We start from the raw sequence: 17,495 nt of genomic DNA, 5'->3' as shown, positions 1-17,495 counted from the left end.
GTGGAGGAGAAGGTGGCGTGAGGGGTAGAGGAGGGAAGGCAGCATGAGGGAAGAGGAAGGGAAAATCGATAAAATACACCCAAACAGAAACATTTTCTTTTTAACTGCCAGGTTCAATATAAAACTGTGTGGGAGCATTTAAAGCACATGGTATCTACCTGGCAAAGACCTGCCTGCATGCATGCATGCTCGCACATGCAGCGACCTTTGCACCCCTCCAGTTGGGTCACTCCGAATCTGATTCTTACATGCTACCCTAAAGGGAAGCATTTCTAATTCAAAACTAAACAATGAGTCCTTAACAGTCACCTTAACAGAGGGGGAGGGGTGGAGGAGATGGGGGGGCGAGAGAGGGAGAGAGCGAGAGAGAGAGAGAGAGAGAGAGAGAGAGAGAGAGAGAGAGAGAGAGAGAGAGAGAGAGAGAGAGAGAGAGAGACCGGAGGGATAGGGTGGGAGAGAGGGATAGGGGTGGGAGAGATGGAGAGGGGTGGGAGAGATGGAGAGGGGTGAGATAGAGAGACAGGGGAAAGGGGTGAGAAGAGGGGTAGAGGAGAGGGGGATTCCAGCAGATAGGACACCCAGTTTTAACATCCATCCAAGAGATGGCACACACATTGATGAATCACCCTGCCTGTGAAACACCAGGATGACAGTTTATAGCTGGGTCGGGATTTGATCTCAGGCGAGACAGCTTAGAGCATGCGTGCATACCTCTCGGCTATCCTGCTATGATATGGCGATTCATTGCTTTGGAACAACTGAAAACATTTTTTAGTCATTGTTATCATCGAATGTATTTTTCCTTGCTAACTCAGGAGATGTCCCCATGGAGAAGTGAGCCCCGGTATCTCCATGGAAGCTTTTGAGATCGAAGCTTGAGGAGTGCTCCAAGCAAGCACTCCAACGAAACAGTTGAAGAATGTTTTGAAAATGAAACATTTTAATTTTTTCTATGTATCTATCGAGGTCCAAATGTCAGGTTGTATGATGAAAGAAGATCAAACAAAAAGAGGAAACTCCCAAATAAAATTGCACATTTTTCAGCAAACGAGCCGATGTATAAGGGACTGCAGGACAACGTGGGGGCCAAACGCAGGTGAGTAGGGCCTGAACATTGTTCCAGTCAATTGATATATTCAGTGACAGTGCAAATACTCTTGCCGTGTATGGTCAATGGTCATGGCTTGGGAATGAATAATCAAGCAGCTTGTGAAGCACTCACCAAGTAGCTTAAGCACTCAATCAAGCACTCCAACAAAATGGTGATGAGAAACGGCAGGCTTGGCAAGCGATTAGTGATCGACGATCGGTCATACATACACCATGTACCCGGAGATGCCAAGAATATCAAGCAATGTCCGAATTGGACAAATGAACACCTTTCTCGCAGTCACAACTGTTGCTGAGGTCAATTAAGAAGTTCAAAATTTTGAAATTTGGCTCAGATGAAGAGATTCTCGAGGTTATGGCATGTGTGGAAATGAAATAAAGCCACGAACGCTGGCATCTCCAGGCATTTATAAGCATTGCAACATACCCAGTGATTCATAAGTATGATGATCAGGCATTCGATGATATGAGTAAGGAAAGTGAAAACAAAATTTGATCGTGAAGAAACTGTTATGGCCTGTTCCAAGTCAAGGCATTGTTGGGCAGGCCAAAATAAATGGTGAATTTAGACCCCAGTGAGGGACAGCGAGATGACCAAGGATGAGCCTTGATAAAGGATAATTAAATAAGGCCGTTAATTATCTTCAAAAGGGGTGTTTTAATTAAGCAAAACACCCAATTTTCACTCATGCACTTCCTTCCAGTTCCCTTCGTGTGCATGCAAAGTTTCAGGCTGCTAGGTTTCATGGTTTTGGAGTTATGGAGGTGAAACACACACACTGACTGACTGACTATATGAAATAAATATAAGGGAAAGTGTGTATGTCTGTACTGCATGTCTTTATGTCCGGTAACTACTCTGAGACACTTGGGCCGATCGACACCAAATTTTCAGGGCATCGACAGATTTCCCATTGATGTTATTACTTGGATTATTTCTCCCTTGTGGTGGACCAGTCCCATCACTTTGTCCGGTAACTATTCCGAGACCAATACAAGGACCATATGTAAGTAAGACTTGAAGCTCACATTATGCATGTATGAGCCAAATTAGAATTGTCTCCCTTTCATGAGAAGTCCCATGATCAAACGGAGTACGTGATATTTCAATGCCTATACCATCGAATATAAAAAAATCAAAAAGTCGAATAAATAGCATTTTCGATCCTTTTAGACCTTTTAAGGCCCTTAAGATCCACCCCTTGAACACACCAGACTCCTTAGACCCTTATGAGATTTTATACCCCCTTTCGACACTTTCAACTTTTTTGATAACTCAGACCCCATAGACAACCCATAGAATCTTTATACCCTTTAATACTCTTTGATACTCCTTCGACCCTTTCTATCTTTACACCCCTTAGACCCTCTAGACCTGTTAGTCCCCTTTATAGGCACACCACACGAACATCTATGGAGTCTTCCTGCAATATACAGGCTATACTTTTTTCAGCAAATAATGTGGAAACTCCACCCACTCGGAGGGTGTGTACTCTGCTAGTATGCATATAATACAAGTGCACACGTACAATATGCACATATAGAGAATAAGAAGGTGAAATGAGAGCAATTAAACCCCAGCATCTCTCCACAAAAACAACATTTCTGAGTCTGTTTTTGGCACAGGGTTTTGAGCAAGGTTTCGAGACAGCTGTTAACCACTACATTAGGTCATCTTCCATCTATACTCATGATCTCTTCTGCCCCAAATGACCCCATTCTCAAGCCCTCCCTTTATCCAGGTTATTGTGATTTTCCACCCTCGTCCTCACCTCTTTTCGTTTGTTTGTTGTCGGTTGGTTTGTTCCTTTTCTGTTTCATTCCTGCTTTCCCCTAGCTCTTCTTGTTATATTTTATTCAACTTGTGTGCAGTTTGTTCACCCCCATGCGTCCTCCTCCCCCTCCCCTTGATCTCTCTGCTTTTACTCTGCTGTTGGTGTTTCCCCCTTTACATTTTGTTCCCTTCCGTTCTGCTCAAGCTCTTCGATGAGCGTCGGTCATGCATAGAAAAATAAAAAAATAAACAAAGGGCTCCAGACATCACATGCTAGTCATTATGCCCATCTATGAAAGGTGTTTCGGTTAGGGTCTTTAAAAGGCAAACAGAAAGTGAGCACATTATAAGTTGCATCCTTGATATAAACAATATATTCAGCTGCAGTTATTATCATTCCATGAGGGAAGGCAGTGAAACGGAGTTTGCAGAAATGGAAGAAACGTTGACTTTCAAATGTGGATGAGAATCTTGAGGGATTGCCCTTTATCTATCACCTCGCATGGCACCTAGAGAGATGGTCAAATGTTGTGGACGTGCTGAACCGTGCGGCTGATCGATGGTGCACAGTGCATGCAAAAGGAATGGAGGAGAGGGGGAGTACTCCCCTTATATTCCATGGGTGCCTTATTAGTCCTGATAATTTAGCAGACGATTTTGTGCTTGGACTGCAATTGCAACTTAAGATAACTCTTGACACCTTGAAAGCTGAAAGAGTGATCTTTCTGACAAACAAACGTGGGGAGTTCAAAAAGGTATGTGAGCATTATACTCATGATAATGTAAGACATACCAACATTAAAAAAAAAAATTGAAAACAGTCTAGGCTCATTATTTTCTCACTAATTGGAGATATCGATTTGTAGATTCAAAAACAAAAATTTGGCGTTGCTTGGCCAATTGAGTATCTGCATCGTAGAAGCTTTTGAGCGCTCGACATGCCCTGCGATAAATGATATGCTACAAAATGCTGCACCCACGTCTATCTGTGATATCATTACAAGGAAGGCAATTTGTAACATCTGAAAGGTTTATGCTTTTTATCTTGTTTCATGTTTAAGTTTTTGAAACCACTCAACTAACTTATTTTTCAAACTAGTGTATGTACGAGTGACCCACATATTTTCTTTTAACTAACACAGACATCGCTGCTCGTGTAAAAGAAGTATCTTGGAGTAAAGTAGTACTCTACATGTAGGGATGGCACGGGAAAGGAATGGCTGCCCCATGAAATGTGTACACTGAAAAAGCTGCTACAGAGTGAAGTCAGACGTCTTTAAAAGCCATACCTTTTATTATATATTATAAACAATAGTTACAACTATTTTGTAGATTCAAATCTTGGACATGCTTCTTATACTCCCCCAACAATGGGTGGAAGCCCTCAATGTCAGACATGAGATCAGAGCTATCTCTCTGGACATATCTCGTACGTTTTGACACAATCCGGCATCCTGCCTTACTCTCCAAACTCACTGCCTGTAACATCCAATGCAAACGCCATACATGGTTTCTGACTTCCTCTACTCTCGTATCCAATGTGTGGCACTCAATGGTATTCTTTCATCTCCTCTCCCTGTCAAGGCTAGAGTGCCCCAAGGCAGTATTCTTGGCCCATTCCTATTCCTGATCTTCATCAATGATCTCTCTGACTCTCTGGAAAATCCTCTTTCTCCATTTGCTGATGACTCCAACCTGTACCGTGACATCCCTCATCCTTCAGACAGTCAGGCTACAGCCTCTTCCCTCTCTACAGACCTTGAAACAATCACAAGCTAATGAAACACCTGGAATATGTCTTTTAGTCCTGACAAATCTCACATTCTCACTATCTTTGTCCAAAAGCACCATCTTGCAAGCCCTTCTATCTACTTTCTCAACAATCCTTTTGAGGAAATTCAATCATTCAAACTCCTGGGTCTCAGTAGTAGCCAGGATACTGAGACATTTCAAAGTTGGCCACCAACTGGGCATCCTCCATCATACAATGTTCTTCCTTGGCACACCTGAACTCCTATTCACCTACAAGACCTCCATCCGCAGCTTGATGGAGTACTGCTCTCCCCTCTAGGCTGGCTCCCCTGCTGCACATCTTGCTCAGATTGATGCTGTGGAAACCAAGGCCTTCAAGATTATTAGAATCTCCCGTGATGAAGCTGAGTCTATGGGCCTCACACTTCGCCATTGCAGACAGGTTGGTTGTCTCTCTGTCTTCTACCTCCTCCTTTCTGGTTTTGCTCCTGTGCTTTGTCCCCCGCCCCAGGTTTCTGCAGGGCTCACATGATCCAATGATCCACCATTAACCCCCTTCTGGTGAAACGACGTAATTCCAGGATCCCTGCTCATCTCCACTCATTTGTTCCTCTTTTCTCCCACCTGTGGAACAAACTTCCACATCCTCTTCAATAATGTTCTTCCCTTCACATCTTCAACACAACCGTTCACCACCATCTCAGATCATCCCTAATCCAAAACCATGATCTTTCCTACTCTCGTTAACCTCACCCAAATCCCAACTCCTTTCAATTTTTCACTTTATCCTCCTTGGAATTTCCGTATGTATCCATCTTGCTCACCCCATACATCCTCCGTATCCATCTTGTCCACCCCATGCATACGTGTTTTGCATCCTGTTTTTGTCTGTTACGTCATGATCCGTTCAGTGAACGAGCTCTTCCACAAGCCCTGGCTATGTATACAAAAAAAAAAAACAATAACGAACAGCTTAGCTTCTAGATCAAAGAAGAACCATAAAATTGTCTGCAAGCGAGCTTCACTTAACCAGCTGGTTTAAGTCGACAATACAATATAATATTTATGTAGAAATTCTCCTGAGATGACCAACTCAGTTTTCTGAAGGCTGTAATCCAAAACTCAAACACTGGTGCCTTCAGCCAGATTTAAGCACAACCTCTGCAGCATCAGTCCAGTGTGTTTACCACTACACCACCATACCAGCAACTGTGTCTGCAACTATAGTTGTGAACATAATATTGTGTTACAGAATCCCATCTCTTCTTTACGTGAAACATATGTGCTGATGGATGTGTGATATACAGCATGTACAAGTAGCATCTATAATAATAGATATCAGTGTGTCAGTCAGTCAGTGTGTCAGTGTGGCTCCCCCATAACTTCAAAACCATGAAACCTAGAGGCCTGAAACTTTGTTTGCATACTAAGGGAACTCCAAGGGAGTGCATGAGTGAAAATTGGGTGTTTCGGTTCATTATTTAAACAACCCTTTTGAAGATAATTAACGACCTTTTAAAATTATATCCTTCATCAGGCGATCCTCGGTCACCTCGCCCTCTGGGGTCTTAAGGCGTTTCCTGATTTAATTATCCATTACACAAGGCTCATCCTTGGTCACCTCGCTGGGGTCTTAATTCGCCATTTTTTTTGGCCTGCTCACCAATGCCTTGACTTGGAACAGGCCACAATCGTTTCTTAATGATAAAGTATTTTTTTTCACTTTCCTCACTCATATCATTGAATGCCTGTTCTTCATAGGTACAAATTGCTGGGTAAATTGCAATGATTATAAACGCTCGGAGGCACCAGCATTCGTGGTTTCATTTCATTTTCGCCCATGCCATAACATCTAAACTCTAGAATCTCTTAACTTGAGCCGAATTTCAAGATTTAAACTCCAGAATTGAACTTGGCAGCAGTTCCGACTGCTAAAAAGGTGTTCATTTGTCTAATTTGGACATTGCTTGACATTCGGGGCATCTCCGGGTGCATGGTGTTTAGATGACCAATCGGTGATCAATAATCGCTTGCCAAGCCAGCCGTTCTTATGAACCATTTGGAGTGCTTGCTTGAGTGCTTAAGCCACTTGGTGAGCTCTCAACAAGCTGTTTGCTTCTTCGTTTCCAAGCTGAATATATAGTATTCACACCGTCACTGAATATAGCGATCAACTTGAACAAAGTTCAGGCGCTACTCACCTGTGTTTGGCCCCCCCAGGCGGTCTTTCGCTTGCTGAAAATGTGCAATTTCATTTCAACGTTTCCTCCTTTTGTACGATATTTCGTTATACGACTCGTCACTTTGACAAAGATCGATAAATATAATAAAATTAAACGTTTCATTTTTAAAAGGTTCTTCAACCATTTTGTTGGAGTGCTTGCATGGAGTACAGTACTCTGCAAGATTCCATCTCTACAAGCTTCTATGGCAATACCATGACGTGGTTCTCTGTGGGGACATCTCAGGAGTTAGGAAGGCAAAATATATTAGATTATCACAATGAGTAAAAATGTTTCAATTGTTCCAAAGCAATGAATTGCCACATCACGGCAGGATAGCCTAGAGGTACACATGCTCGCTCTAAGCTGCTAAGCTGCCTTGCCGGAGTTCAAATCCCAACCCAGTTATAAACTATCATCCCAGTGTTTCACAGGCAGGGTGATTCATCAATTTGTGTGCCTTCTCTCAGATAAATGTTAACCTGGACATCACATCTGCCAAATCAATCATTTGTATTTTTATCTCATGATAGTATAAACTGCTCAATGATTTTAAGGATGCATGATAAGATGCATTATTCCAATTTAGTGATAAATTACTTATTTAACGCCTTTCAAAATGGTAACATTTAAACTATCTTTTCATTTGCTTTCGTACCAGTTCCTATTTATTGCTGTGGTGTTTAAACTATTTCATTCACCATAAAGAGGGATTCCTCCAGTGAAAGAAGTGCCTGCATGCCAGCTCAAGATGCAGTTTCAAGAAGCTAATCAACCAGGAAGCCACCATTACCGGTAGGAAAGAAAGTGGAACAGGCAGCAGGGGATCCATTTTAATTGGCCCACCTTGTTATGCAGCTTCTCCACTATAACATTATGCCTTGGAAACCAATTACCAGGAAGCATGTGGCATCACATTACTGTGGTCAACACACGTCTTAAGACGCTATCATCAATCTCTTTTTCATATATCCCAGTTAATTGCACCCTTTAGCACCAAAAGTGGCAGAGAGCTGTTGTCCAAAAACACCATATGCTCTTCTCTTCTGTTACACCCTTCCACTATTTATAGTTTGGATAATGCTGAGCTGCCACATTGATATTGTGACAATGTCATGCTGCCAAAGCTAAACATCCACTGTGCCTCCCATTTGTTTGAAACTGCTGAAATCGAGAAAGTATACTATGCTGTGATTCTTTTTTTTTTTAACGATCGACTAATTGATCATTTTGTCACAGCGAAGCATTTTGATGGGAGCACAAGGAAAAAGGTAAATTGAACCAATCATTCTATAGTGGTACAGCATCGATTCTCAAAAACTTCTTCTGAACGATAACTTCCCAACACCTTATGAAAACATTACAGAAAGAAATACATTTTGTAAATGTTCCACATTTACAGTCTTGTCCTAAGAACTGGATTCCAACTGTATCCTTCCGATGGTCTGCAGTATATGCCTGGTGTTGGCTCAATGGTTCGGGTGATGGGCTTGGGATCCTCTGATCCTGAGTTCAAACACCACTCGTCATCCTTCTGAGGTCGGCAAAATGAGTGCCAGCATGCTGGTATACTGTGTCGAAGTGGCGACCTGTCCAGGATGGTGTGCAATGGCCAAGGAGTCTGCTTTGGCAGTACTACCGCTTTGCACAGAGTATGGTCCCAATGGATGGATGGATGGTCTGCAGTATGGTACTGGATAAGCCTTTACTGGCATCTGTTCTGAAGAGTTTATATGTGAATTATATATGGATGTCGGAACACCCGATGTGTCTGATAATAAACCTGTACACTAAACAAGAAGCTACAGTAAGAACAGTGTATGGAGAGACAGAATGGTTTGGAAATGGAAAAAGGTTCAATCTGTATTGTGAGTACATCATGAGGAAATTAAACTTGGATGAGATAAAGGCTGGAGTCAGGATTAGTGGAAGACGTATGAACATCTGAAGGTATGCTGATGATGCCACTCTGTTCACAGAAAGTAAAGAGGACTTGAAGAATCTGCCGCAAACAGTGAAAAAGAAAAGTGAAAAGTCATCTTCCTGAGTTCTTAGATTGAAGTGAGTGGAAAATGTGGAGGAGAGATTAATATTCGGTTCGTATTGGGGAGATATGCCTGGTGTTGGCTGAATGGTTAGGGTGGTGAGCATGGGATCCTCGGATCCTGATTTCAAATCCTGCTTTGCTGTGGAATTAATACCAGGTGGGGTTGACTCTGCCTGTCATCCTTTCGGCGTCGGCAAAAAATGAGTGCCAGCTTGCTGGTATCCTGTGTGAGAGTGGCGACCCATCCAGGATAGTGTCCAATAACAAAGGAGACTGCTTAGGCAGCACCAATGCTCAGCACCAACGCACAGAGTATGGTCCCAATGGAATGGAATTGGGGAGATCAGACATGTCAGGATTGACAAAGATCTTGAAAGATAAAGATGTGATGAAACAAACGAAGAGGAGGCTGGTGAAGACTGGGATTTCCAGTTGCAATGTATGGATGTGAGTTATGGACAGTAAATACTGTAAAAAAAAAAATGCAGAAGATTGAAAGTTTGGAAATGTAGTTTTGGAGACGAATATTAAACATTCCATTGATATGACTGCAAGAAGAACAAACAAATTGGTCCGTGACAAAATTAGACCACCAAGGACATTACAAACATTGATGCTAAAACAGAAACTGTGCAGAAAACGAAAGTAAATCAACTATGCTAGGTGAGGTTGGGGCAGAAGAGGAAGACGTAGACCTTGTATGACCCGGATGGAAGGGGTACAGGCTGCCACCAAGCTGTCTCTCTACCGGAGCTTTGAAAAGCAGTGCAGGATGGGGATGTTTGGAGAAATCTGATCAGGAATGTCACCAGAAGTTGGACACGATTTGACTGAACTAGATAATTATGGAGAATATATTGTAAGAATTAGTAATTGTTTGATTAAATAACGTGATGGACCTCGCTTCCTCAAAAACAGTTGCCTTGTATGATAAAAGTGCCCAATTGTGTCTAATTGAGGGAGAAATGAATATAATTAAAAGTATCGAGGTTTTTAGGGCAGTGTCGACGCCAAAACAAGGCCTTCGTTGGTTTTTAAAAAAAAATTAAGATTGAGGTGAGACAATGAGAGGAAGAAAACTCGATGTTTTGTGTGATGCAGCAAAGGCCGCCAGGTGCTTCAGTACAATGAGATCATCTGGCTTGGAAGGGGCCCTCTTGGACAGGGCACAGACAAGTTCTTTGTTTTTCCTTTGATGTTTTAATTTCAAAAGCTAACCTGCCAGTGGAAATTGAAGGAAAGCCATAAATGCAATTTATGTGGGGGCAAAAGGACAATTAATGATCATGTATTGTGTGCATGCTCAGTGAGATCAGTGTGGAGATGTTACACTTTTCACCATCATAGGATTTTGGAAGTCCGATGGATTCTCTTGTATGTCCTGTAGCAAAACAGAAGAGAATGTGGTCAAACTCTCGAAGGTTTTTTTGTGAAAGAATAAGAGAAACTTGGACGAAGTCTGGCCTGGGGCCTGGAGGGTGGAAGGTGTAGAAGCTGATTTAAAATCTCGGATGGTTTTTCTACCAGATATTGCTACAGCCAATCTTCCACTGATCAGTTGATAACATTGAACTCCAGAAAAAAGCAAGATAATTATGGTCAAGTTAACCCTATAAAAGGTGCAATATTGCACTATCCTTCCTCTATAAGTCTAGAGCAAGTGCAAGTTCAGTGATGTATTGTAATATGTTACCTATGACCCTCAGTTGGTGTTACAAGACCTCCGAAGTGATTCTACTGGGTGGATGAAGTACAGACATTATGGAGAAAATGGCCTCTGTTTTTCCATGGACAGGACTTTAAAATCATTACATTTTGCATCAACGACTTCACCTTACTACTTGTGGTACCCCAAAACCTCCCTGTGTCACAGTCTTAATCTGCCTGACTTAAATGCTTTGATGGTGCCAAGTATCACAGATTACCTGTGAAACTCGGTGTTCTCATTTATTGAGGCCTCACAGGTGTGCAACAGATTGTCACAGATGTTTTCTTGCTGAACCAATTGAAATCAAGCTCCTTCAATTCCTCATGGGAAGGCAAGTGGTGACTTTTAAACCAGGAAATGACGATCTGATCTTGTAGTAATATGATTTATGAGACTATGAGCAAGACTAAATTGTCAAATTGGAAGGAGAATGTGATGAGGGTAATGAGGGGCTGGGAAGTGGGGGTGGAGATACATGTGAAGGAAGCAATGAAGGACACAGCAACATATGAAGGAAAGCAAGGAAACATGGAGACTGTGAAATTTCAGCCTCAGTGGACGAGTCAATTCAATTTTATCAAAGCCTCAAAACTAGGGAGACCAGTATGCTTCATGTCCAGCTTGTTCTCAGGACATTGAAGCATCAGCGACTTGACGATGCACTTCAAAAAGCGAAGAGGTATACAACCCTGCCGATGCACTTCAAAACAGAACTTCACATCGACAAACACAAAAAGGGAAATGGAACTATAACATTGTTCATAAAGAAAGTGCAACCAAGCATCAGGGAAGCGGTCACAGATGTATAAATTATGTTCTGCAAGTTCATACCTGAGCAAACCCTGCCTGCAAATGTAGCGAACCAATTCACAGAACTTGTGCCCATCCTGCTTCTGGACACTAAGATAACACAGCAGTTCTAGTGTCAAAAACAAACAAACAACTAAGCTGACACAATTTTGAAGAAGAGGATCGTCACCAAAGCTACTGAGATGTTGAGAGAGGGGTTCAGAAATGGACCACACTTCATCATGACCAAGGAGTCTAACGATCATTCAGGTGAGAAATTATCCATTTTGGTGAGTATTTGTAAATGATGGTGCTGCCAGCAGAATGTTGGACATGGTCGTTTGTGATATTGTAACCAGTGAAACCTTCTTCAATGTGCTGAACAAAACTTTGAGGTAAGAAAAAAAAATTGTTACTGTTGTAGCTTCATGTTGTCCTTTACATCAGCATCTTAATATATTAACGAGAAAGCATCTCAAAATGCAAAGTCGGTCCTGATTTCTGGTCCTGGTCCACGTCTGATTTCTACTCAAACTAAACTTGACGAAAACGATAGTTAACCAGAGAGTTGGTATCAAAGCCACCTAATGCTCGCCTGTTTATACATTTATCGTTTTTAAAAGACTAGTCTAATAATTTTTTATAAAGCATTGCAGTGAAGTCTGATCCAAATAATTTTAAAGCAGTATATGTATTTGTATATTGTAATCAGTAAAAAATAGTGTGGTAGATAAAAACATTAGAACGGAAAAAACTTTAACGTTGATGTGCTACAAAAAAGTTAAGTTCAAAACAGGTCAAAAATTTTAAAAACTTGAAATTATTTTTTAATTTCAACTTCATTACATCAATAATATACCCCAAAGGAACTTCCATGCCAAATATCAGCATCCGAGTACACATATTAAATGAATGGCAAGCTTCTAAATAACTTGCACCAAAAACTTTAACGTTGATGTGCTGCAAAAAAGTTAAGTTCAAAACAGGTCAAAATTTTTTAAAATTTGAAATTATTTTTTAATTTCAACTTCACTACACCAATAGTACACCCCAAAGGAACCTCCATGCCAAATGTCAGCATCTTAGTACACATATTAAATGAATGGCAAGCTTCTAAATAACTTGCACAAAAAACTTTAACATTTTCACGCTGACGCTGATGCTCACGCTCATGCCGGGGGTATCGCTATAGCTCTCTGTTCTTCGAACAGGCGAGCTAAAAACAATTGTACATTTTATTAATTTGTGTTCCCCATATTCTCATAATAGAGGTTTGTTGAAGATTTAATGACAAAAGCTCAAATGTTAAAATTGTGGCCTGGACAGACACACTGAAGCTCAATGGTAAATAAATAAATAAACAGGGAAGTGATGAAGTTAATCAAGGCTAATAAGGGCTATTTATAGTTACTATGACTTTGCTATTTCACATTTTGATCCAATTTTTTTCTTCTCCATATTCTCATAATAGAGGTTTATTGAAAAGTTGATGACAAAAGCTCAAATGGTAAAAGAAAAAAGTTATGGCTTTGGTCGTTCGTGAGATCCCAAAGGTTTTGTTTCAACGTCTCACAGTTGTGAGCCCACAAGACTTAAAATGTATGTTGCTTCAGGAATGATGTAGCTTTTGAAACAAAGAAACTGCACTATGAGGCTCTACCTGCAGAATAGGAACAGCAATATTATTCTGTAGAGATTTACACAGTAGAAGTTGGATGCAAAGTTTTGTTTGACGCACAATGATTAGACTTCTGAAGGATGTTGGAAATATAATCGCTGCGGCCTATTGGTAGAGATATCACAAGGAAGTGAAAGAGCTGGAAGAAATGTCAACTAGAGCATCAGCTTGCACATGTGAAATACATATATATATATATATATATATATATATATATATATATATATATATATATATATATATGTAAGAGCGAGTTGCTTTCCTGTCACATGTGTGTGTCACTGTCTTTTTTGTTTCTTACATAATTCCATACCGCTGGGACAAGTGCCCCAAAATTTGCTGTACCACATTATTGAAACATGCTCTCCTCAACATCACAGTTAAGAAAACAAAATGCAATTCTGAATCAAATTGATGTTAAAACAAGAAATAACGGCACTTTTGGTTATCAAGCATTGAGGAGAGAGCTTGTGATTGGGGAGGGCTTGGCTTATGCCCCGAGCCTTTCACTTCGCATTTGAGGGTGTCTTATTTGTCGGGATTCAAACCAATGGCATTTAAGTATTTATATCCCTATGCACCATGAAAATGAGTATACCAAGGTCCACAGTTGCCACTGGAGTAAACTGAGTGTAAGTTGTCATCGCATGATCCTGTAGAACCTCGAACAAGGAATGAGGCCATTTGGCCCATCATTGCTGTGGTGCATGACTGGTTAATTTTTGCTACAGCTTTATACATTAATCTTCTTTATGGTTTACTAAAATCGAAATAACCTGATAATCGTATTTCCCACGAGCCGTTATTTTGTCTGACTTGATATTCCCCAACTCTGAGAGCTACAGAGGCAAATTTGATTGGCTAAGATAGCATAAAACGCTTTAATATTTTGTCCAAGTACTGCTAAATTGGAGGGTTTTGGAAGTGCCAACAAGGCAATTTGTGTTCTCCAGTGTTCAAGTATATAAACAAATTGAAATAAAATAAAGATTTTAAACTTTGTTGAAAAAAAGCTTTTTTATTTTTGGAAGTTTACTGCTATTGATGCGTATTTTACATCGCCTTATTTAACACGTCACATTCGTTTATTTGTGCCTGTTGTTTGTGTCCTTTATGATGTCCATAAAAATGGTTAGTTTCCTGTTTGGAATGATTTTCAATTTTGTTTGACTGCCAGGCAGACAGATAGCCAATTTCAATTGCAGTACCTTACTCATCTGTGCGCATGCACACTTGGGACAAGATTGCATACAATTTGCCAAATTCAGAGCCAAAGTATTGCTGAACTGCAGGTTCGTGTTCCAGTTCATGTTCTACAGTATTCAAAAGATAAAATTCAATTGAAATTAAGTTGTTCCTCAATCATACACTGATGTCTGTTGACAGACAGAGTGAAGCAATTGCCTAACCCTGCTTTGCGCTTTTCACGCAGGGTAATTACACTGGTTTACAAAAAAAAAAATTATGAGGCAAGCATGTGAATAGGTGTTTCTGACTAATTATGATATGCTGAATTCAAATTTCTAAACAGTTTTGCTCTATCACCTCTAGTTTTATTGCTTTCACATATCCCATTTATTTTTATTATAATGCATATATTTATAATATAATGTGTTTATTTCATATATTCAAATGGCATATTACAGAACGAAACAAAACATAGACACAGAACACTGACAGAACTAAATATTACTATTACTTGGATATAAGCATATATACACATCATAGTACTACAGACAGTCAGAAGTGAGTTTTTTTGGAGGATCTGATCATTATCACGACGTCTGAACGTTATAAGAGAATTGATCCTCCAGATACGAACAATGTCGTTATAAATAAGTTCAACCTCTGCCGCTGATTCTTTCCGAAAGGCAACTGCAATTCGTTGCCTAGAAGACGCACTTGATCAAAAGTAATGATAGATTGGTGGGCAGAAGTTAATCAAGGCTGGATATGAAACTTGGTAAAAGGCTTGGGGTTGTACAGGTATGGGAAGATAAGTATATTTCGCAAATTTCTTGTCTTCATCTTGTTGCATATTTCAGTTCTACAAGGGAATGTGTTGCAGGTTTTGATGAAATTATGTTTAAATTACATCCGCCACCGAAGGTGGAAGGAGGTTATGTTTTCACCCCTGTCTGTCTGTCTGTTTCTTACTTGGAGGAAACATTTTTTTTGACAAGTATGTTGCTTTGTAGCATTTGTCCATTTATCTTTCTGTCTATCTGTTTATGTGTTTGTCACACGATTTTTGGCCAGTTTTCAAGCAATCGTTCTGAAATTTTTTGTGTGTGTAGGTGACTGGCAAAGGACAACGACGCTTAATTTTGGTGAACATTCGAATCCGGATCTGAGAATTTTTCAAGTGATTCTTCACCATTGAGAGACGTGGCGGAAAACTATAGATGGCACAATATCTCAAAACGTTATGGATGGATTCGGACGACACATGGTAGACAGGCCGCGTGTGTGACAAGGACCAATTAATTCAATTTAGGTGAAGTTCCAAATCCGGATTCCGATCCGAGAATTTTTTCAAGTGATTCCTCAACATTGACAGATTGGGCAAAAAACGATATATAGTACAATATCTCAAAAGGTTATGGACGGATTCCACAGAAAGTTTTTTGTCAGTTTGGGTGTGTGATAAGGACGAATTGATTACATTTTAGTGAAGATCCGAATCCGGATCTGGATACGAGAATTATTTAATGGCTAACTGATTCTTCACCATTGAGGCTAAAAACGACATTGCATGATATCTCAAACAGCTATGGACGGATTCGGATGAAACTTGTTGGACATGTTGGTTGTGTAACAAGGACCAATTAATTTGATTTTGGTTAAGATCCAAATCTGGATTCGGATCCGAGAATTTCTCCAAGTGATTAATAGCCTGGTGTCGGCTTAGCGGTTAGGGTGGTAGCTTGGGATCCTAGGGTCCTGAGTTCAAGCCCTGTGGGCCGCTGAATTAACACCAGGTGGGGTTGACTCAGCCTGTCATCCTTCCAAGGTCGGTGAAATGAGTACCAGAATAACAGCCGAAAGGCTGCACACGAAGGGAAGGGGTGTCGACAGATTTATTAAATCTGGTATTGGTGTGGTGCAGGCATGATGGGCCGAATGGCCTCCTCCTGTGCAAAATTTCCTTGTAAACCTTGTAACCCTTGTAATTATTCACCATTGAGAGATGGGGCCAAAAATGATGTATAGCATGATACTGCATTTCAAAACTGTATTGGGCCTCATATATTCTACTGGATCAGGATCTCGTTTGTGGTGATAATTTTTACTTCTGGTAGGTGTGCCCCACAAAACGCCACAATAAGTTATCCACAGGGTGAATCATAAGTCCCAGGACATGGTTTTAGTTGCTTATAGTCTGTCCCGCTACGCTGATTCATGAAAATTTCATGTAGATTTTTGCCAAAGTATTTAAATTTAGTCTTTAGGGCTAACAAATTACAAAAAAACAATGTTTGGCTTTTTTTTTAGATGCCATCTTGGATTAATGGCAGCCATTTTGAATTTTTTTCAAGAATCATTTGTCACGGTCCTTTCCCTACAGAGACCGGATAGCATCCATTCGCTCGTCGAACGTAACCGGTGTGTTTTCCCTCCAACGGAAGCAGGACCAAAACGGGTGGGGCTGAGAGAGAGTGGACGAGAGTTTTAGTACACGGCCTCACGTGCATGACACTCTCGCTGTTGTTTTTCTTGTTTGCTTTATTTAGAGTGTTAATAAAGTTATTATACACTCGATGTGCAAGTGTCTTCGCCAAACATTAATTATAATTGGCTGTTTTAGGCCATTACAGAGTCACTAAACTGATAAAATTGGATGTTTTAGTTGTCAAATCAATGCATGGTACCCCTTGTTATGTAAAGTATTATTTTGTTATATGAAGCTGCTAATTTTTATTTACAATGAAAAAAAAATTTCAGAATGTGGAAACAGAACTATCTGAAAGCCAGCCACACAAGTGGAGGAAAGGAAAGACAGCAGTGTCCATAGCAAACTGAATGGTGCACTTGATAACTTGTCAAACGCCTGTTAGACTCAGATTAACGTTGGAGCACACCAGTTACACCAGTTACGTTCGACAGGATAAACTGATATCCAAGACCACCAAACTTGATATCCACAAACTCAGAGACATTTGATTCCAAAAACATCAAATATTCCATATACATTGGGCCAGGATGTACATGCAGCAAGTCAGTCACCTGCAACAATTCCTTTGGAGCACATGTCAGTGCATATGGGATTTGTATCTTGCTTCGCTTGAGATGTGCATACGACCGATTTGACTACGCGGTGCATATCCCAGAATATATTGCACATGTGTATAGCTTGCAGCAAACACATCCAGCCATTTGGCAGGAGTTTGAAAGTGGAGGATTTACAGTGCAAA

General features: G+C 40.5%; 1 long non-coding RNA gene across 2 annotated transcripts in view; it reads left to right on the top strand.

Moving 5' to 3' along the window:
* The window catches only part of LOC147012109 (uncharacterized), a 47,095-nt gene that overhangs the window by 23,232 nt on the left and 6,368 nt on the right, over nt 1–17,495 (top strand). Inside the window, exon 2 of one of the 2 annotated variants that reach the window (XR_015052039.1) lies at nt 10,612–11,672. The exons of the other annotated variant lie outside the window; for it this stretch is intronic. This is a non-coding gene — a long non-coding RNA (uncharacterized LOC147012109). The remainder of the gene's footprint in view (nt 1–10,611; nt 11,673–17,495) is intronic. 2 annotated transcript variants of the gene reach the window in all.

The sequence above is a fragment of the Eptatretus burgeri genome, chromosome 15 (genome assembly GCF_056783735.1).
Source record: "Eptatretus burgeri isolate ZD-2024b chromosome 15, Ebu_testis_v1, whole genome shotgun sequence".
Classification (NCBI taxonomy): domain Eukaryota; kingdom Metazoa; phylum Chordata; class Myxini; order Myxiniformes; family Myxinidae; genus Eptatretus; species Eptatretus burgeri.
The sequence above is the reverse complement of the archived record's forward strand: the minus strand, read 5'-3'. Positions and strand labels throughout refer to the sequence as shown.